Source organism: Cryptomeria japonica, chromosome 4 (assembly GCF_030272615.1).
Source record: "Cryptomeria japonica chromosome 4, Sugi_1.0, whole genome shotgun sequence".
In the NCBI taxonomy this organism is placed as follows: Eukaryota; Viridiplantae; Streptophyta; class Pinopsida; order Cupressales; family Cupressaceae; genus Cryptomeria; species Cryptomeria japonica.
The window spans coordinates 413,375,588-413,381,561 of record NC_081408.1 but is presented as its reverse complement, the minus strand read 5'-3'; positions in this window follow the sequence as shown (position 1 = coordinate 413,381,561).

The window sequence follows — 5,974 nt, the reverse complement described above, 5'->3', positions numbered from 1 at the left end:
GTAGTAGGCAAACTTTCATAGTCAGAAATACTCCAAGGAATAAAATTGACTTGACCACTACTACTAAAATTTTGAAGACTCAAACTGCTACAACAAAGAAGAATAATGCAGATCCAAAAGGAAAAAGCAAGCTGAATGATGTTGGTTCTATGAGAGATGAGAGCACAAGAAAGTCTAGAAGACCTCCTGCTAGAAGAAGATCAAACCATATTGTAGCACACAAAATAGAGAATAAGAGAATTCCAAGACATATGCCTATTGTAAATGAGAATCCTAGGACCAGCAACAAAGGAAGAAGGAATGGGGCAAAAAAGCCTACAAGATCACCACATGTTTGGCAGAATAAGTTTGTAAGTTATAAGCCCTCCTTCTCTGGTTACTACTTTCCATGTGAAGGATGTGGTCATAGAAGTCATGAATGTAGGAAGAAGAATTTTAAGTCATATGGAAGCCTCTACACGCACTCCCTTAATAAAGGTGCAAGGTGTAATCATCTGTTAGGATTCCCACAGATACTGAGAGGGGGGGGGGTGAATCAGTATCTAACCGGTATTTAATATTTCTCAAATTAAAACATGCAGAACATACTATAATAGTGTACCGCTATGCAAGAAATAATGTAATAAAGAGAATCAAGAACATCCACATGAAAAGAACACCATAACACAAGGTTTTAACGAGGAAACCCGATGTGGGAAAAACCTCAGTGGGATTTGTGACCCACAATATTCACTCACTGGCCAATAAGAGAATATTACTTACAATAGGGGCCTGCACATGCAGGAAGGCCAACTGCCTAGAGCTCACTGCTCAATGGGAAGTCTCATTGACTTACAATGAGGATTATACAAATCCAATATCTTGTACTACTTTACAATAGCATCTATAATGCCTAATCCAGTATCGGTTGCTGCTCTACTTCTTACATAAACCCTTAGCCTATATTTCGCATAATAGGTCTACCTAATATTTTTCCTTAATGGTTCCTCACTCATTACCAAATGTCTACAATGATCTCTTTTATATATAAGAGTCATTTTACAATTTTCCAAGTTGACTTACAAAGTTTTTACAATAATAAACAAAATATAATATAACAAAATCCTGTTGGCCTCTATGCTGGTACACTTCTTTTCTTTGTACCGGTGCCAGTGTCCTGAGTGCCGGTGTAGAGTGTGATCTGTTGATGCCAGTATAATACCTTTGCTGGTGCCATAGGATTGCAAGGTTGCCATCAATGACAAAACCTTCAATCACATACAATGTCTCATTGGAGTGTGCATATGCCAACAATCTCCCCCTTTGGCATTGATGGCAACACTCATGAGAAATTTCAAAAAAATGTATCCAAAAATGTTACAAAAAATGTGTGTGCTCCCCCTGGGCATATGATTCTTGTGATATTGAATTTTCTCATCCCACTACTCCCCCTTTGGCATAAATGACAAAGGTTGTCAAGATGTCAGTAGAGTTTGTAGTTTCAACCTTGTAATTGGGTGGTTACAATTTGAAAAAGATCTCCCAAAATCAAGTTTATACTATCCATAAACTTCTTGCTATCCTTTATTGTTGTCTCTATTCTCTTCACTGTACCGGTGAGATGCTGCAAATGCTTTGCCGGTGTTTTATGTCCCTGTATTAGTGCTTCAGATACTTCCTTCTGTAGTGATGCTAGATAGTCCAATCTTGGACTTAGTTTTGATCTCAAATGTTTTGCCTTATTCACTATTCTTTCTCTCTCTCTCTCTCTCTCTCTCTCTCTCTCTCTCTCTCTCTCTCTCTCTCTCTCTCTCTCTCTCTCTCTCTCTCTCTCTCTCTCTCTTTCCAATTTAAGTAAATCTTCTTCAAAATTTGTTATCTTCTCCTAAAAAACTGATAGTGTATCAGGTGAGTTAACAAAAGTATCTGCAAGTTTATTGATCTCATCCTGTGCCTTGCTCATCTTTTTGTCTATATCTACAGTCAAAAGTTTTGTCTTACAAGTGTCTTTGTATAGAGTTTTGTACTCTTTCAATAAATTACATAATTCCGGTAGAAGTGTGTCAAAATCTCAGTTACACTTCTTTATTTGCTCATCAAAGAATTTATGTTTTTCAATTTCTACTTTATCCTTCAATGACTCTTCCTTTATTTTCTCAATATTTTCTGTGATATATTTACACAGTGTATCAAGTTATCCTAAAGAATCTTTATTGTCTATATTATAGTTAGGAGAAATTACCTTCAAAATTGGTATGGTATCATCAATTGCCTTGTAAGCTTGTGAGCTGCAGTCTGTTATCTTTTTGATTGAATCTAATAGTACCTCAGTCACATTAGTTGATTTGAAGCCTAATGATGAACCAACAATCTGAGTACCGGTGGAAATAAACAAGCTTGTATTGACCTCTGGTAGGTCTGTTTGTGTCTGCATTTCTTTAAGCAATGGTTTTTCTATTTCTCCAGTTGCCGGTGGCACTGTTTCCTTATGTTCCTATTCCGAAGCCTTTTGCTCTATTTGTTGCATTGTCTCAGTCTGAGTCTCTACCTTTTTCTCTTTGTCTTCTGTTAGTTTCTCCTGTGTGTTTTCAGTTTGCTCAACTACTGGAGGCTCACTAGCCATGTCAGTCTTATCAGTTGTATCTTTGTCTACCACTATGTTGATCTTTTGAGTATCAACATCCACAGTATATAAGACTTCAGGATTAGTATTACTATCCTCTACATCCATATTCTCAGCTGCCGATTGATCTTCTATAGCTATTGTTTTTACTGGTGGATTAATCAAAGGAGGTGGGGGTAAGTTGTCTCTAACCTTGATACTAGGTGATCCACCAACTTTACCTTTACCCTTGTCTCTATCTTTCTGATAAACTTTTATGGGTTTGGGGTTCTTGTATTCTTCTTGTTTTTCTTTTTCAACTAAGAATATATCCCATCCATTTTCTGTTTCCTCAGTCACCTCATTAATTCTTCCAACCATTAAGCAATGTGCCAGTGTGCAGTAGAAAATACTGACCGATTGGCTTGAGCAATTAGGTCATCAATTTCTTTGGGTGAGTTTACCAGATAAACATCAAGTAGCTTTTCAATCTTTATTTTCTTGTCAAGTTCTATTACTGCTTGTCTTCTTGCTTCCAGCCTCTTAAATAGTTCATCTAGAATTTCATTTACTACTTCCATCAAAATCTTCTTATACATATCCATATGCAATATAACACTATTTTCAACTTGTTCTTTTTCATCAGCTGTTAAAGTGTCATATATTTTCTCTATATTTTTCAATTTACCTTCCTCTATAATTTCATTCAGTAGTATATCAAGAGGGGCCAAGTCTTTGTTTGTCCTCTTCTTCTTTTTGGGTGTCAGTTTCTTCTTGTTTGGTGTAGCCCTTCTTACCGAAGATCTCACTGCTTGTTGTTTTTTTCTTGTCCTCCTGGGTGAGGGTGTGGTTTTTGGTGAGGGATCTCTTTTCCTTACAACTCTTTTGAAAGTTGCAGGCATGTCACTCCTTGAAGAAGTACCTACCGGTGATAGGTGAGTTTCAGGTTGTGGAGCTGCTAACTCATCCTCTGTTATACCGGTTTTCTTCAACACATCTTCTTTGATGGCCTTTGCTTGTCTGGAACCTTTCCTTACAACTGCCTCAACCTTTTTCACTCTTTTCTTTGATTGTATTTGGCTTTCAATAGTTTCTGCACTACCAAATATTTCTTCCTTAGGTTCTCTGGGGGCTTCTAGAAGTGCTTTAGCATATGTTTCAATTATATGATCATCTGTTTCATAGCCCATCTTGGTTACCCAAACTGTCCTAGGGATGACTTCTTCCATCCAGATTTCATCCTTCTTGATTACAAAGCATATTTCATCTTTGTATTTGTCGACAATATTTTGTGATAACCTAATTCTTTTCTTCATTTTGGCCTTTAATGCTTGAAAGAAGTCATGAATATTGTTTTCCTTGTTTTCTCCCATGTTATTGAATAGTTTTGTTAACTGTTTACCTACCGGTATATCATAACCAAGTTCTTTGTAGCCTATACCAGGGACCTATTTTGTTATATGTAGCATTAGACATACTAACAGATTTCCAAACCTGAAAGTTCCTTTCTTGTCCTTCTTAATCTTTCCAAGGTTGTCAATTAATTCATCTTTTAACCACTCACATATATCAATCTTTGCATTTTCTATGACCATATCATAAGCACTCTTAATGCATAAACTTGAAACTGAATTGAGTCTATTTGCATGAGTAGCTTTATACCCTAATATCATGCTGATAAATCTCACATTAATGTTTGTTACATCATTAACTCTTAGGGACCTTTTGTCAAATTTTACACCAGTTAGGTTTGTAACTAGGTCATTGGATACCTTCTTGGTTTTATCTAGCCTTTTACCGATGGTCGGTAACCCTGTGACAACTTTCACAGCTTCCTTAGTGATTTTGTGGACTGCATCTAACCAGAAAAATTCACCATGTACCCTGCTTAAGACTATCCTAATCATATCCTTGGGAAATTCAGGAATGCTAAGGATCTCTATAAATCCTAGGGTTTCAATGATCTTGTGTTCATCTTTTACATTGCCGGTTTTATCACATATAATAGTTTTAAACATGGTTTTAATCTCTTCATCTCCTAGATCCTTAATGTTGCAGTGGATGTAAATTTTGGGGTCTTCAGCATAAACAACTCCCTTGGGAATTTGAGAAAAAGCACCTAAGGTATCATCTTTCTTTGCTACTTCGGGAACTAACTAAAATACAGGCCTAGGTCTTTTTATCACTTCGATAATAGTAGGGTTTGCTATATATTCAATTGCAGAGGTGGATGCCATGATTAAATACCTTTTACTGCCTTTAGGATGGATGAATGTTGGAGTGTTCTTGCCTCTTGCTTGAAATGCCTTAGCTTAGAATCTTCATGCTCTTCGAAGGTTTGAAATCTTGGTGAAATGGAATGGAGCCAAAACCTCAATTTTATAGTGTCTTTTTTCCATCTACCACATTAAATGCATGACGGTTAAGTATTCTCTTAACATTGTTTATTGGTAAAAAGTAATTTTCAACTTCTTATCTTTAACCGAGGGAATAGTAGCACATGTGTCATTAGATTGCCAAACCCTCAAGGAAACTTTCTTCAATTAGATGAAGAACTTCCTTCCAGTGGAGCACTGCTCTATCCTTTTGGTGAAGCATTGGTTTGTTCTACCGGTGGAGGAGTATTCCCAATATTTAGATCAGCTTTTCTAATCCATTGTTTTGAGAATTCTTGCTTAACCTCTTCAACTTTTTCTTTACCTTTCAAGCTAGAAATTTTGTTGTCTACCGGTGTTCCTTTACTTCTACAGAATTTTGCAATATGCCCAATCTTGTTACATGCATAACAAGTTACATTATTCTTCTGAATAGCTTTCCCATAACCTATGTCAGTTTGTGTTCTGCATTGATTAGATAAATGTCCAAATCTTCCACAAACATAACATCTCACATTCATTCTGCAATTTTTAGAGTTGTGACCAACTTTGTTGCATCTAGAATGTTGACCAGTGGGTGTGTTGATATTTTGATAATCTCTAGATCTACATTCATTTGCTCTATGACCATACTTATTATAGTTAAAGCATTTTCCATTGAATTTATAAGCATTAGGTTGTCTTACTAGTTTGCTATGATCCTGAGTATTTGCGGTAATGGAGCTTTCACCAACTTCAAAACCAATTCCAGAAGTGTCACCTTTAGGTTCTTGATTCTTCAGCAAGGTGCCAAGTTCCTTTGAGCTTTTCTTGAATTTTTCTTTATGTTGATTTGCAGTTTCTAGTTCTCTTTCTAAGACTTCTTTTTTTCTCATCAGTTCATTTGAGTGATTCTGAGTATGCATCAGATCTGTCTTCAACATGTCATTTTCATAGCTAAGTCTTGTGTTCTCATTTACTGCATCACTTAGTCTTCTGGTTAATTCTTCTTCATTCTTCTTCCTATCATCAATCTCTT